This window comes from Mustela erminea, chromosome X (assembly GCF_009829155.1).
Source record: "Mustela erminea isolate mMusErm1 chromosome X, mMusErm1.Pri, whole genome shotgun sequence".
Taxonomy (NCBI): domain Eukaryota; kingdom Metazoa; phylum Chordata; class Mammalia; order Carnivora; family Mustelidae; genus Mustela; species Mustela erminea.
The window spans coordinates 4,784,911-4,802,374 of NC_045635.1; the positions used below are offsets into that span (position 1 = coordinate 4,784,911).

A 17,464-nucleotide genomic window follows, 5' to 3' on the forward strand; every position below is an offset into this window, starting at 1 on the left:
TGCTCTCAGCATGTCATGATTTTGGCACTTCCTAATTGCTGCCCACCCACTACATTGAAATTTCACCTTTTTTTTTTTTTAACTTCAGTCAGCCAAATGACTGATCTTTTCTACAGATATATACAAGCATTAAAACTATGAGTCGATGCAGCGGTTTAATGGGAATTCTCACACCCCATACTAGTGTTTCCCTAAGGAACCCCACGTTTTATTTCCAGATTGTGCTGTTTGCTTAGTGCAGATAGATGAGAGAGAAGGACCTGTGACCACTTCCCTGCCCACAAATTACATTTCGTCCATAGCTGGCTCCTCTATTTTGTTGCTTTGTTGCTATGGTTGTGCTCACCCTAAAGGAAAGATTTTAGTGTGAAAGGGAAGTCTGGGTTTGGGCTTTGAAAATGTTTGTGGAAGAAGAAGGTAGTAGGTGTGTTCATTGCAGCATAAGCTTCATAGAGTGTCAATGACCAGGCATCAGCCCTTTATACATATGAATCTCCCCACTTACTCACGTTCCATCCACCCCTTTTGAGGTTTTCAGTGCCCTCCTTGCCCCCACAATTTAAAGGCAATTAAATGAGGGAATGTCTGGGATACTTCCATGCATCAGGTGAGGTTGGACACGGAGTGGTATTTAGGGGGCATTGGAACGGGTGGAGATAGACATGAACTGAAACCAAGAGTCAGATGCTGAAGTGACTTGAGCCACCAGGCATCCTTCGAAAAGACAGCATCTTGATGTTGAAGTAATTGAAAGTCACAAGTTGGAAGAAATGACTGTAGGCTGTTGGTTTCCAGAGGGCAGGTCCAGATCTCAGAGGCATAACTTAGTAGGAGGCAGAGATAACAATAGACATTAAAATATGCTAGGTGTTATAATCTAAGTATGCTACTGTCTCATTTATATTATGACGTAAATTGGGTTTTTCAAAATATAAGTGTTTCCTCGTGATAGTAATTTCATTGCCTTTCGTGTTGTCTGCCCCTTAAGATATGTTCAGTGAGTATGGTTACTGTTATTCTTGATGTTGTTATTGTTACTTTATTATTAATTCAGGATTTTCCTAGATATTAATAAAGTCTTGGCAGGCACAGATCATAGGTCACTTGCTGACTTCATTATTGTCAGTGCTATTGTCATTCCTGACATGGTGGACACTCCATGAATACCTGGTCATTAGTAAACAAAAGCAACACAATGAAAGCAATATACTCTTTTTGGGTCTGATGGTTGAATAAATATAAAAAGACACTGGAAACCATGCAGAGAAAGCAAGATATAATTGTATTAGGAACCCCTGTGAAACAGTCACTAATATTGAGCAATACATTTAGTCCCAACAGAGTTTTTTTTGTAAATCGAAGGAGGCGCATTGGCGGATTTCACTGTGTATTGAAAAATGGAGATGTTCGCAAAAATGTCAGCTAGGTCCCTCAAGAGGGGCCCAGGTGCTTCTATTTAGATGTGTCGGACACCGTGAAACACCCAAATGACTTTTAGAAGAACAGTGTTGCTGCTAAAGATGTGTCATTTTAATCTAAAAGGAAATGCAACTTGTTTCCTTTAATAACAATGTGTGTGACCTGAGAAGATTTCCTTACATAACTAGATACTGAAGAGCCATGATTATTTGATAGACAAGTATTTGGGTATGGGTGAATTAGTTTATAGTCTCCAGCAGACATGAGTCTGCTACTTCATATGCTAATCTAAGTATGAGTAAGAACATCTACAGACTTCTCGGGGCATGAATGAGCTAGTTGACAGGCTCCATTAGGTATGGGTCAGCTAGTATGTAGAATTTAGTGGCTATCAGTAGCTAGTCTACAGATTCCACTGGGTATGAATAGGCTTTACTAGGCTTTAAGGCTAAGGCTTTACTAGGTTTAAGTGAACTAGTCCGTAGATTCCACTGCATATGGATAAGCTAGTCTACAGAGTCAATGAATATTGATTGGTAAACTATTCTATGGACTTCACTAGGTATGAGTAAACTAGTCTATAGACTACAATGGGTATGGGAAAGCTAATCTGTAGACTTCCCTGGATATGGATAAGCTAGTCTACAGAGTCAATGAGTATTGATTGGTAAACTATTCTATGGACTTCACTAGGTATGAAGAAACTAGTCTATAGACTACACTGGGTTTGGGAAAGGTAATGTCCAGACTTCCTTGGGTGTGGATAAGGTGGTCTACAGACTCCACTGGATATGCATAAGGTAGTCTGTCTACTTAGCTGTGTATTAATAAGATGGTCTGTAGGCTTAACTGAATCGTTGGCAAGGTGGTCTGTGTTGTGTATTGAGAGTGAGTAAGCTAATCTTTAGTCTTCACTCCACACAAGCAAACTAGTCTGCAGACACCATTGGGTTTGGGTAAGCTATTCTACAGACTGAACTGGATTATGGATAAGCTAATCTTTAGGTCGATTAAGAATGGGTCATCTAGTCTATAGATGTCACTAGATATGAGTCAACTAGTCTACAGACTGGCTACATTCTGCTGTGGATAAGCTAGTCTAGGACTCCATTAGGTACGGATAAGCTAGTTCATAGATCTCCCTGGGTGCTCTGTGTACAGTAGCCTGTGGACTTCTTTCATAGAAACAGGACCATTTATTTGGGGAGCAGATGAACAGTGAATATGACGATGTGTGCGGGTGGCCCAGTAGTCTTGGGAACAAAAACTTGGATAGAATATTAGCAGTATTTTCCACGGCGTACAGGCTTCCTATATGTTTTCCGTGTGTTCTCGCAATCACCAAGTACAAAATGAAGCAAAATGGATCAGTGCTTGCTCATGGTTAAGGAGTGACTTCCTGAGGTTGCTTCTGATTGCAAGTAACAGTAGTAACAGAGAAGATGGTGATATTATTAAGTCATAATGAGAAGTCCTTTGGTTGATGGAGCCTCAGATGAATCTCTCTGAATGTGTGATGGGTTAGAGAATGGTTCTTAGAGCTCAGAATGCTTAATAATGTTGAGGGTTTAGGAATACCTGAACAGTTTGGGATAAACATTTAGAGAATTCTCCATAGACATACTGCTAATTCAAAGGTTTTAATAGAAGACAAGGGGACATTTAAATACTCAGCTACTTCTTTTACATACGTATTCTATGTTATTTAGTTCTTTAACTATCTGTAATAATTTGACTAATGCATTTCTAATACTGGTAATTATAACTAGATAGCAAGTAATGAATTAGATGTTTAAAAGTCACATATTCTAAAATTGTAATTGTGTGAGTCATAACAAAAAATTATAATAGGTTAGAATTAGTCTTTCACAATAACATGTCAGTGATTCATTAGTTCACAGAAGTTTTTTGGTAATTTTTGCTTCTCTGTAGCTAATTGTTTTCTGTGACAAACTGACGGAAAGAATGTTAGGCAGAATAAATGAAAAGAAACTGTTTTTCGATCGTTGTCATGGTTTAAGGAAACGTCAGGAAAATCTGAGGGTTTTTTTTTTCTTTTTTCACAAATGATTCCTAGTAATGAAGTGTGTTCCTTGGATAAGTCTTGTTGAAATGACAAGTTATTTACACCTCTGTTTTGTTTTATTTCATTTTTTTAAAAGATTTTATTTATTTGTCAGAGATCACAAGTAAGCAGAGAGGCAGGCAGAGAGAGAGAGAGAGAGAGGAGGAAACCGGCTCCCTGCCTAGCAGAGAGTCCAATGCAGGGCTCAACCCCAGGACCTTGAGATCATGACCTAAGTGGAAGGCAGAGGCTTTAACACACTGAGCCAGCCACCCATGCACCCCTACACCTCTGTTTTAGATGGGTGTCATCACGGCATTTTAGATCCTCCAATTTGTACACTTGCGACTCTCTAATTGCATAAGCAACAAGTCTGCACAGTTCATAATGATACGCAAGGATAATTCAGATGGAAGAGTGTATAATGCTGCTGAGCAAGTGGTTTGTTTTATGTAACACTGCATCCTGGACTCTTTTTAGTAAAGAGAAAGGATTATTCTATTACCTGCTCCAGAAAGATGGAATTTAAAACGCAGAATACCTATTACATGTTGGAATTAAGCATCTTTTATGGCATTAAAATATTTCACGGATGGAGAGAGTCCAAATCACTGGAGTCATTTCACGGCTTCACTGAGCCCTGACAGATCAATTTAATATGTGAACATCATTAACGTCAACGTGTCTCGTGCACGTTGAGGCCACCACCGTATAACACAGCGACCAAGTCCCGATTCGGACTTGGAAAGGTAGTGAAGAAAGACCATTAAGATTTAGGAGTAGGAGAAATTACAGTGATTAGCGAAGTAGTATGAAATATTCTAGAACATTCTCCACTTAGGCTACCAGATACTAGTAGAGGGTAGAGACACTAGTAGAGACACTTACGGAGTGTCGTTGACTACAAATGTGCCAGGCAGGTTTCGGTTATGGTTCCAGAGTTCATGTGTGTGTTCTTTATCCAACACAGCTCACTTTTACCCCAACCACCTTTCCACCATCTTGTTTTTTATGAAAAGCAGAAGTTGTGAACAGCCAACATGGAAATCCACTGGACATGGGCTGACCCTTCCTTTTAGGCACTTAGTCCTAAAATAGCACTTCCTTTTCTCTCTTTTCCATGTGTAACAGGAACATACTTAGGGCTATTTAGAACTTTATGTACCTTCTCAAGTACAAAGACAGAGGATATTCATTTTATGCCAATTATCATAAATACTGCCATAAAGTTTTTTTTTAAAATAATTGTTTTTATCTCTAATATTTTCTACTGCAAAAGAGTATGTTTTTTAAGTCGTATTGCAAAAATAAATAAATAAATAAATAAATAAATAAATCGTATTACAGGGGGTGTCTGGGGGGCTCAGTCACTTAAGCGTTGCCTTGGGCTTGGGTCATGATCCCAGAGTCCTGGGATCCAGCCCCATGTAGGATTTGCTGTTCAGTAGGGAGCCCCCCTCCCTTCCCCCTTCAGTCTCCTTCCTTCTCCCCTGCTCATGTCTCTGTTGTTATCTCTGTCTCTCTCAAATAAATAAAGAATACCTTTAAAAAATAAAAATAAAAATAAATGAGATTACAGGTCTTTGGTCTTGTAATCAAGTCATGAAAAGAATGCGCCCACAAAAGATTGACTTTAGACACTTTGGATTGTGTCTGTTGAAAAAATAAAAGTATGATAGAAATTTGAAATGCTTTTAACTTCATCTCATTGGTGTTTTAAATGGAAATATGATATTTCGAAAAGGAGATCAAAATATGAAAACCATAGAACTTGCCTCTGAAATATGTGAAATCAGGTACAAATTCCTCGTAGTTGGAAAGGTGGTTTCTCCTTGACTTCATTTTGCCTGGATTTTCTCATTCTCAGACACACAGTTTGTGATGACAGTCTTTAGACATTCATGCACACGAGACAATTTAACATCCCTATCACAGAGTAATTATTATTCTGTGTTTATAGACCCCTATTTCGGGACACATTCATTACAGAGCCAATTTTCGTAGATCCTGTCTATGTAGTAATGCAGTTAATGAAAATTTTGTTCCCTCCTGGAAGGATGAGACAGATTTTGAGAATTTTTCCTCTTGGTGCTTCCATTTTTGCCCAACTTAAAAATGAGATGTCAATAATCAGTTATTGAGTTTTGTTGGTACTATGGGTGACCCTCTTGCTTTCAGCAGATCTTAGGGGAGAATGACATTCCAAGAGCTTCTTCATGAATAAGCCATAGCCCTCTGGTAAAGCCACACCACACCTGTGTCCCTGCATCTCCGAGTCTTGGTTATGAGTTCATGTCTGATTCTTCTTCTGCCGATATTCAGGCATCAGTGGGATCGGAAGGAAATTCAGAGTGAGGCAGAGGGTAATTCCACACTTCAGGGAGGTGAACAAATAGCTCTTCTCCTTCTGCATTAATTCCAGCAAGTTCAGTTAGGATTGGAGAGGGTGGTCAAAAGTCCTAAAATTATATGATATTTAAGTCAGATCATATAAAAAGATTCTGATAGAACTGTAGAAGTTACCTTTTGCCTAATATGTAGACCTTACTTTTCCCATCATACTTTTCCCATAATGTTTTAAATAACGGTGGATCTGGTTATTTGATCAAGTTCAATTAAGCTGAGTCATTGTTGCATCGGGAATGAAAACATGTTCATTTACTCTCTGGACTCAGAGATGAGTATCTGAACCAGTCACCTTATGCTGTGCCTGCTTGGGAAGCCTAAATGTAGACAATTTAATAGAAACTTACCCGTTAGAACTGAAAGTATGCACCCTTATTAAACAGACAGCCTTATGCATTCAGAGAAGTTTACATAAAACCTATGCATGCTCTGTATAATGAGTGTTACTGTTCTTGGTGTTGGCTTTTGCTTTATTTCCTTGTTTTTGATTTTACATAGACAGTTCATCTTAAAGTATGAAAGAGAAGTTCTCATTGTCTGGGAGGCTTGCATTTGCGTGATTTTTGAAAGAGGAACCACTGTCTTCCGGAAATGCATCGGATTTAAATTCAGCCTTTTCATTGATTAGATTGCCAGCGATTTTCTTTATTCTCTGGAGCTTTCTTCTAAGAGCGGGTTAAGGCGTGTCAGAAACCCACTGAAATCCTGGGAGGGCTAACCGCGAGCTTAGGGTTTATGTGGTCAAATTGCTTTGTTTCTTTGAAAGGCACACACGGTACGCTGGGCTGTGTTCTTCCCTAGAAACCTTGAAGTAAGGAGTTCTGAAACTTGAAGCTGGCGATGCCCCCAACCACATCCTCTTGTGGTAAGTCAGGAGGTCAGGTGCCTCAAAGATGAACCTGGGCTTTCAAGTATGATACTGTGTTAGATTATGAGCATTATTTAATAATGATTGAGGCGTAAGCGGTCAGGCGAATGGCTTCAATCTTTCATCAAGAACCTTAGAAGACATTTGATCGTGAGAAGCTCTAGAGATGCACAGAAAGGATTCATAGAATGTTCCTCTCGTTTGTCTTATATGTGATTCTAACATTCTAGACTCTATTTGGAGACAAAGGATTTTTAAAAGCCACCCTTTTTATCTAAAATATTTTTAAAGGCAAGTTAAAAAAAAAAAGAAAAGGAAGATCCTGTCAATCAAATATACTATACTTAGCTAATTTGTGTCGTCACGTAGAGACCATCATTGCCGGGTCTAAATTTTAGAATATTGATGCCAACATTGAAAGCAATGAGTATTTGCAGATTGAAAAGAGAGGTTTGCATTTGAGAAATTCACTGTATCTTTTTTTTTCTCCCTTTCCTTCCCCAAGTGCTAATAAAAGTTGAGATAAAGTTTTAGAATACAGATTTTTTTTTTCCTATTGCTACCATTAGCATATTTCATAGCCATGGTATTTCAAACTATTTTTGAGATTTTTATTATGCCTATGGGGGTAAGCAGCGAAAAATAACTTAATGTGATTTTTTTCTGTTTCTCTTTTGAAAACTTCAACAGGTGGCTTGTCAAAGAAATGCTTCGTTGTAATAACATTTTACTATGGTACATTATTAGCGGATGATGGTGTGAGATGTTCATTTCTGTCACAGTCAGGGAAACCATTTTCTTGCTGTGCTCTCAATTTAACTTAAATCTTATGATTTCATGTTTTGAACAAACACCTACTTAATTTCTGGCCCTCACTCCCTCCCACCGACAGCCCGGTTTCTGGCGGCTGCGATGATTAATGCATATGGTGTTGGCAAGAAGAATGTATTAAGTCAAACCTTAACTTGAGGAGGGCTAAAATCACTTAGAGCCGAGCAGCGTTTCCCCATACATTTAAAAAATATCCGTAAAAATAAATAATCTCATAGAGTCAGATACTTGGGTTTTTTAATCACAACCGCAGAAGTTCTCCACATTTTTTCGGTGTACACACAATAGGAACCAGTCCTTTAGGGAAGACATAGATTTTGACTTATTCCTCAACTCTTGACGAAAGAAGAATTTGAGTATAGAGTGACCAGCAGATACCTGAGATGCTCCTGAATCCTGCAAAGTCTTTGAGTATTTCTTTCTGGGACACGTCTGGGTGTCTTGGTGGCAAACACACATTCTGCACAAATGTAATTTTGGGAGCACACAGGTGTAGTCATGAGGGAAAGAGAATGGTGGTTGATTCTGACAAGCCCAGCACCGTTGCATCTGATGCTAGGACATCCGTGCAAGGCGGTAAAGCCTGTTGGGGGCCTCAGACACATTGCAGATAGTCCCCTCAGCGAAATAGCTCCGGTCAAGTGTCCCTCATCTCTGTTCATTGTCCCATTTCTGTGCCAGTCGTCTGTCCGTCCAGGTCAGCATTTCAGCTTCTTCCTGGAGAAAAACGTTCTGTGCCCACATAATGCTTGTGTCCACACGGAGGGCATGGCTAGGCATCGTAGCTGGGGTCTCGCCGCTTGGCTTCCCTTCCTGAATGCTCCTTGTACCTACAGGGCATTGCCTGTGGCTAACTGCAGCCGTCGCTTCTTCATAAGGCTGACAAGGCCCGGGCTCCTGTCAGCTGATCTCACCTACCACGTGTTCATCCATATTGGACGTTACCTCTTATCTAACGAGTCTGCTCTTGGTGTCTGTGGTTTCCCCCGAGTCAGTCTCCATGCACTGGGGAGCCAGACCGTGAGCATAGCCACGCACTCAGAAGAACCCCAGCGCCAGCATGCTCCCTCCTGCGCTGCCCTGCCACACGCCCTCCCTGCATGGACTCCACCTGCAAACCAATATTCGGAGCTCTGCAACCACAAGGATGTACCTGCCTGCCTGGAAGTGAGCCCACAGGCTAATGTCTCCTTGCACACCTAATTTAGCCCAACATCCTGTGCTCTTCTTTAAGCAGATGACCCTCAAGAGAGCGTATCTTCGCTCTTATGCACGGGAGCCAACTCTACAGAGCTGGGAAATTCAAAGTTTAAAAGGCTTATGTCTGGCATTTCAATAAAGGACACCTATTTAGTCCTACACAGATAATGGTTGATGCATCAAAGCTTGAACGTCCTTTGAAACCTATGGGAAATGAACAGTTTTATTTAAAAGGATCCTTTTAAGATCATTATGGCCAAAATAGACAATGTCCAGAATATACATGCACCCACATGTATTCATTTTATTAATGTGACTTATACATGTATTATAAAATGAAGCAATAAATAATTAGGTAAAAATGAATAGGAATTAACCTCTAAAGTCACAGAGGTCTACAATATGTGCCTATGAGTAGCATCTGTATTGTTCACATCAAAAAATTACACGTGTAATCATGTATGGAGTGATTAAATTTATAGAATTTTCCATGACCCATTTATAGACTGCCTTATCCCATGATTATGCTGAGAAGTCTTGGAGAGCATGGTGGGCGTTGGGGAATGGGGTTGGGGAGTGGGAAGGATCACTGCTTGGCATTATTGGGCAGTTGGCCAAAGCCCAGGAGCCAGTCCATGTCTAGGGCTCCTTAGTTTCCTCCAAAAATCTCTCCCTGCTTTACCAAACCTCATGAGGTTATGATTCTGGATCTGACTCACTTCAATGCTGGTGGAGTACCTAAACGTACACACAGCATTCAAATGACATCAGGGTGTCAGGCCATCCCCAAACCTGGTAGGACTTCCCAGTTAGCTCCAGATTATTTGAAAAGTCCCCACTACAAGGCTTAACGGCAGAGAGAAGGTAGCCAGAGCGCTGAGGAGAATCACAAATCCAAATGTAGGGATGAGGTACCAGAGTCCTCTTTGGGAACTGGCTGTGGTTTGACCCATCCGGTTGTGTCCGTGACCTCCGCCATCCATACTGGCTGTTACCTCTTATCTAATCAGTCTGCACCAGCAGTACGTTGGCTGAAAGTCAGGTTTCCACTCAACATGGCATTCGAATGAGTCTGGGCAGGCACGTCCTGGAAAAGTTGGAGGGGTATCCCCAGTGACATGAGAGAGCAGGAGATGGTCCAGGACCCGTGACTTTGGGTTCAGACTCCCAATTCCAATACTGGCCTTGTGTCCTCCTGCAAAGAAGATTCATGTTCACTTTCTCTCTCTACCAATTCCATCTTAACTAAAGCGTGTTTCTGTAAAGATGAAATATGCAAGAAATGTAAAAAATAAATAAATAAAATCACATTGCCTACTCCATAAGTATTAGTTCCTCACAAATCCCCAACACAGATTTGGGGACGTTAGCTGAGACCCTCAACTCTCTTTTTAATACAAAATGAAATGAAACATGGTATAGAATTTTATTTCTTTTTTTTCTTTAATATTTTTTCACCTCATTAAGATTAACAGGATACTTCTATATGCAAACATCCGCTGCAAGTTTTCAGCCACAGGAAACTGAATTCTCTTTCCGTAAGTAAGCTTCTTTAGACACATCGCTTTGTATGTTATAGAAAACACTTCTCCTTAGATCCCAAATAGGAAGGGATGAAATTTAGAAATGCTGCAAAGACGATTCCAAATCTCAGCTAACCTCTTGCCCCAATTCCAACCACTCAGTTAGCCTTTAATACAACTAGAGACCAAAAATAGTTGCTTAAACGTGCGTGTTTAAGGGTGTGAGATTCTGGTCACTACAAAATCCCTCCAAAGGCAGTAACGGTAAGCCAGGATTACTGGAAAGCTCAGAACACCAGTAAGGCTTCATTCCAAAGTATTTCACAGAAGGTCACAATTTGTGTTTTCCTAGGTGGAGCTAGGAGCTCCAGATTTCACTTGGCACTGCCCAAAGTGAGTGTCCCATGTCACCTTTTTTTCTCTTATCTTGGATTAGCTTGCCCCAATATACCATAGCCCAGCCCTGCAGCTGCCCAGGAAGCCACTAAGCCTTACTGGCCTCCTTCCTTCCATGATCTTGGCAGCCGCCTTGGCCACCTGGCAACCATTAGCTCCAGATTGGTGTCCCAGGGTCCACCTCCATTGTTAAATACTTCTAAAATAGTCTACATATGAAACCTCCTCCAAAGGAGGTGATCCAGCTTTGGTGTTTCTTCCCACGTAGTTATGTGCAAACTAATCAGAATCCACAGTTTTAAAATGAGCCACTATCTGACTTGAGAAGCTTCATGAGACATCATGAGAGGTCATGAGGCTTCAGAAGACGTCATGAGGCTTCATAAGGTTCCAAAACATCAGTATCATTCATTGTTAATACTGCCTTTTCCAGAACTTTTGGATACATGGGTCCAAGTGAAATTTGATCTTTTGGATCGTGAGAAACATACACAAGGTCTCTCCCATATGCCTTCGGAGGATAGTGCATGGCCAGAACTTTTTCTTTTGCCGTAAGGAGCATTGTTGATCCACCATCAGTCAGGAGAGAAGCATTTGCAGCTGTTCGTGTGCCATAGGGCTTGATGAATGCAGTTTTGAGTTTGGCCATCTGCTTCAGAGAGGAAGGAGAAATGCCATCATCTTTGTGATCTGTATCTTTTCCTGGCACTCTGAAGAGTGGAGCATCAGAGAGGAGTCCTAGGCCTTTTTGGCCAAGCTGTGTAAGGGCAAGGTGTACTCATGCCAGTCCATCTGGGAAAGAGCAAAGCCGGTGGTCAGTCCATCTGCGCAGTGACCCATTTTCTCACTGGGGAAGAACTTGACCACGGCAGGGAGCTCTAATGATAGGAAATTTAGTGTGAAGCTAGAGACTAAGTAAGGGTGCTTGCTGACCCAAAGTCTTGGCCTCATGAAGATGAAGCATCATGTTCCTTATTTTCCTTGAATGATAAATACAGCCTCCAGACATTCACGGTCATGACCCCACCACCCTGCCCAGAAGTTATCAAACCAACACGCGTAGTCTTGGGTTTGATGGGCGGAGCTGTAATCCATGGTGATGGCGTGAGCACGAGTCTTGTCAGAGAAGCCAGCTCTGTAGGCAACCTCTCCAGCCACATCAGTAGGACCAAAGATGATACAATCGACAAATTCCTTTGGGACGTTGGTCCAATGCCGCAAACCAGAAAGTGCTTCTCCAGCCAAATCGTGCATGGTCTTTCTACAAAGTGGCCTGACTTCAAAAGTGGACCGTGCACACCAATCCACCGCCACGATACTCCTTTGGTTGGGATTGGGTGAACTTTTCTTTGATTGGGTCTGGGCAACTGGGGCAGCTCTTGCTTGGAGGAAATGCACAGAGAGGTCCTGCAGAAATTCAGAGGCTCCCTTGTGTTGTCCTGGGAAGATTTTAAGACATACTGGGAGTAACTATAATTTAATTTTTAGGCTGAAAAAATAAATAGAGGTCGTATGAAATCCGTTTCATATGTAGACTATTTTAGAAGTATTTAAATATGCTTTTTTGGAGTCTGAGTCTCTGTAAGGGCCCAGACTTCTGAGTATTTAGCAATCAGGAATGGCTATTGGTTGATCAATTCAACAATTGGGAATAATAGTCATTCTGTTCGTGATACTGTCTACTCTTGAACTACTCTTTTTCTTTTTCCTTTTATGTCTCTTTATCTTATAATAAGGTGGCAAAATAAAAAGGATGCATTGCATGTGTATAGAGGAAACTCAACCTAACTTAAAAGCATATTTATGTAAAAAATCTGACTCGTGATCCTCTGCATTTTAAGTCCATCCTGCAAGTTCTGTGTGTGTGTGTGTGTGTGTGTGTGTGTGTGAATACGTGTCATAGACATTTTGTATGTATACACACCTATATGTATATATATATATATGTATGCACACACCTATATGTATACACACAGTCATCAAAAGTTGATGGTCAAAGAAAAAGTTGATTGTCATTGTTCTAATTTTTTTTTTTTTAACTTAGGGAGGGCTATGAGTTAACTGTTGGCATCGGCACCGAAAATGCTTCCATTATTGTCATTTACTGGAATGTTATATAAAACTTCCTGATAATTCCTGTCTTCCAGTGTTTTGATTTTTTTTTTTTTTTTTTTTTGCTTCTGGAGTCCTGGGTGACAAATGTGCTTTCTTTTCATTTGTTTGATTCGTATATCTGGTTTCTGTGCTTCAGTAAAAATGCCAACTGACGGTTTGTTTTTTTTTTTCTTCTGTGAAGAATTTTTTCAGCACTCCAAAGGAAATACAGAAAATACAAGATAAGCTACTGCATGAAATAAAATTCATAAAAAAGCCCTTCCTGAGTGGTTCTCAAGAAGCATCCCCTGCAACTTTCTGCAGAGTGCTAAGTTTATCTCTTTGATTCAGTGGTCCAAGGCAGCTTCCACTTTCATCCTGCCGATGCGGGGTCGTTTACTTTTCAAGGAGGTCATAAAACACCCTGTTTATAAAGCACTTAGCTGCACTGCACAATGCAAAGAATAACATGTTAAAACACACGGAATCCCTTCCTGTGGAATTTGAGATTTAAAAGCATCACGGCACGATGCATCGTTCTCCAAAATCTCTCTTGCAGGACTCATGATTTCAATGAAACGAAAGTTTCAAAGGCAAGTCCTCCGGAATTTGCCAAAACAGGCAGATTTCTCCTCTCTTGTCCTAGTGTATTTGTAAAGAGAACTAAATACACCACTGGCTTCTTCTAGTCTTTGTCACAGTTAGAAAAAGCCAATTTACTCAGTTAACATGTTTCCACATATATTAGCCAATTATCCATCAGTGCCGTATTTTGATGTTAATTTTGTACCAGTAAACAGCGGGTGTACTAGGCGTGATTTGGAGTAAAGCGCCCCAAGGGTCCCTCAACTTTGCAGGCACTGACGTTGGGGCTGGATAATGCTTTCTCCGGGGCTATCCTGTGCTCTGCAAAGTGTTGAGCAGCATCTCTAACCTCGAGATTTTCCACGCGTGTAACCTAGCCTCCCTTTTCTACGTTGTAATAACAAAAAAATGTCTCCTGATACTGCCCGTGGTCCACTAGGGAACAGAATTGTCCTTGTAGGGAAGCTATGTCATTCTCAGCTTCCGAATGTTTAAGTTAGTATGGGGAGTGCTGTGAAGTGTGTAAGTCTGATGAGTCCCAGACCTATACCCCTAAGGCAAATGATACACTCTATGTTAATAAAAATATATATATTTTATTTTTAAATTAGTATGTTAAACCACTCGTGGTGATTCTACTGTGCAGCCAAGTTGGAGAACGGGTGGTCTTTTCCTTTGTGGCTCAAGGTCTGGTCCCCCAATCAGGAGCATCACTTGGGAGATCGTTAGAAATGCGGAGTAGCACAATCTGCCTTTTACCTGGACCCCCAGCGCACCTCGATGCATGTCCTTCAAGGAAACGTCCTCTCTGAGAATTCTGTCACTTCCGAGTCCTGCTTGTGTCAGCAGTTTGCGGTGGGGAGGGGCAGACGTGTGTTGCGGTGTTGGACGTCAGGGCAGGAGCCAAAGGAAGGTGGGGAGCCCATCGAATTCTCTCTGGAGAGTTTGTTCCCGTGAGAGACTCAGAGAGATTGTGTTAGGTCTTCCTGGAAGACAGGACAGGCGGTGCACAGAGCCGACAGATGATGAAGGAGCGCCTTCTGCTCTCGTCCTGCAGAAACTTCCTGCTCTCTCTTCCTCTCTTTGCTTCCGAGCCCTGCCTTATAGATTTTCCTTTGCCTCCGGCTGTGGTGGAATAATGTCTCAGCAGATCTCGAGTTAGCTTGGGCGGGCTTTGCTCTTTGCAGCCAGTTACACTGAGACCAAAAAAGAAGAAAAAAAATGATGTTCCATTTTAGGTTAATAAATTTGGAGTGTGGGGATAGAAAGTAATGGGAATCTGTGCCACTACGTTTATAAAGAAAGTTCTGTCACTACACGGTGTTGGTTCAAAGCTTCTGAAAGGCCATTTGATAAGAGCCTTTTAAGTGGCTAGAAATGAATACCGACATCACTGTTTAATATTGCTTTTACGTACATATGTGTGTGTGTGTGTATATATATATATATATATATATATATATGCTTTTTTATTATTTCTATTAGCATAGACTGTGTTATTAGCCCCAGGGGTACAGGTCTGTGAATCGTCAGACTTACACACTTCACAGCACTCACCATGGCACATACCCTCCCCACTGTCCATCAACCAGCCACCCTCTCCCTACTCCTCCTGCCCCCAGCAACCCTCAGTTAGTTTTGTGACATTAAGAGTCTCTTATAGTTTGTCTGCCTCCTGATTCCATCTTGTTTCATTTTTCCCTTCCCTACCTCCCAACCTCCCCCATGTTGCCTCTCAACTTCCTCATATCAGGGAGATCCTATGATAATTGTCTTTCTCCAATGGACTTATTTTGCTCAGCATTAATACCCTCTAGTTCCATCCACGTCATCGCAAATGGCAAGATTTCATTTCTTTTGATGGCTGCATAGTATTCCATTGTGTATATATCCCACATCTTCTTGATCCATTCATCTGTTGATGGACATCTAGGTTCTTTCCATAGTTTGGCTCTCCTGGAATTGCTGCTATAAACCTTCCGGTGCACGTGCCCCTTCAGATCACGACATTTGTATCTTTAGGGTAAATACCCCATAGTTATGCATGCTTTTATATACATATAAACATATGTTTAGAAATAACCCAAAAGAATGAAAAGGGAAATTAAAACAATTTTATGTTAGCGAATAGGTGAGTGAGTGAGAAACGTTTTCGTAAATGGACAGACCTATCTGACAGCCATTAAAATGATAATCTCTGTGTTTATATAAGAACACTCAAAATATTTGTGTCAATTAAATGAGAAAGACAAAACCCAAATTTTATTCATGGCAAGAACTGCAGCTGTAAAATGTGTGCCTGCGTAAGGAGGAAATGGGAGTGAAGTGCAAAGAATAAGCTTAATTGTTTAAAAATCGAGATCGTGCACATTTTTCTTTGTTTTCATAAAGTGAGACAACGGATGAAAATATGCTTGTGTTTCTCGCATCCAGGAGACCATAAATACTGTGTCATTTTTACATAAAGCTTGGGCGACACAAATTTAGGTGTTTTCTTCTTTTAAATAGTTTTCAATTCCCTGTAAACAGAAATACAATATAATGGTTTCGAGTATACCCTGGTGTGAGAAATGTGAAACCATTACTTTGTTTATAGAATCAGGTGTTTTTAGGGTCCCTGGTTAAGCGCTTTTTTATTTGTGTTTTCTTTAGCAAAAACGCGGATGTGAATGACTTGGTTGCTTCTGTGTTTAGATCCTTGCTGCCATTCACACGACTTTTTGAACTAGGCTGGCTCTCTAAACGTCTGCATCCTGATGCATGAAATAGTTATGCCTATAACACAATGGGTGCCAAGGTTTTGTGTAAGTTATGGGCGACATTGACACACAAAGCTTTGCGCACTGCCTGGCAAATTATTATCACTTAATGAATACCCGTTGTCATGTCTGTTGCTTCCGTTATACGTCAGCAGCAAATTCCTGTGTGAGAAGATAACAATGAGGTCATCATCTCCTTTTTACAGATTTTCAGTGTCAGTGATTTACCACGGTGCATATGCATTCATATTTGACCTGTATTTATTAATATGTTAAGTGTCAAGGCATACTTAATGAACCTTAGTTTATAAAGATGATTTAATGAAAGTGATAGAAGCATGCTCACAGATACTTGAATTCCTGTTTAAAATGTTGGCTTGATTGGACACACCCAAACACAAAATCATTTTTTAAGGAGCCCACATTGAAAAGTACGTCTGCATAACCGAGTTTTCAATAATTTAGACTGCTGTGTTTTGAGGTCCCCTCAAAATGTGTTCCTGGGAAGATGGCGGCACCACACTGGTGTTCGGCGTCTACTTCCTGTAATAAAGGATTCAGGTTCCTCAAGCTCAGGATTCCTCTCCTGGAACTTAACCCACAGCCCCTGTAGGCTTCCATCCCAGCACATCTGCTTCACCCTGAAGAACCTCGGGGCAGGCAGAACTGATGAACATAGGGTCGTGTTCTTGTTCCTGTTGTGCTGTGAGTGATAACGTTTCCTTCTTCTCTGACCCGGGATCTCTAGTCTTCTGCCAACACTCATGAAACTGTGGCGGGGGGCCTGTTGACTTGCAGGTAGGGAATCGTCTCCACTCCTTCAGGTCTTGGTGTGTGCAGGTGTCAGCATCTGTAAATACTCAGAACGAGATGCTCGTATGGCACTTCCGGATAAACCTTCTCCGTATTTACAAGCTCCACTTCATCCCGTAGTGTCTGGGTTCTCTTTGCAGATACTTTCACATCCACTTGATTCATGTTGTTTCACGCTACTTGTACTTTTTAAGGATTTTAAAAAAGATTTTATTTGTAAATAATCTCTACAGCCAACATGGGGCTCAAACTCACAACCCCAGGATAGAGTCATGCTCCAGTGACTGAGCTAGCCAGGTGCCCCTATGTTACTTCCTTTTCTTAATTCTAATCATCTATGATCAGCTGTTTGGTTCAGTTAAAAAAGAAAAATTGCCTATGAGTGTGTGTGGGTATATATGTACATACAAATCAACATTTATATTGCATTTTTTTGCAAAGCCCAGGGATTTTTAAAAAATTTACTTCTCAATATTAACTAAAACGGTTCTTAATCTTGGCAGTG

The 17,464-nt window shown here is 40.9% G+C and overlaps 1 pseudogene; it reads right to left on the reverse strand.

The window, feature by feature from the left end:
- Window positions 1–10,734: 10,734 nt before the first annotated feature.
- Window positions 10,735–17,124, reverse strand: LOC116583474 (annotated as a pseudogene).
- Between the last annotated feature and the right edge of the window lie 340 nt (window positions 17,125–17,464).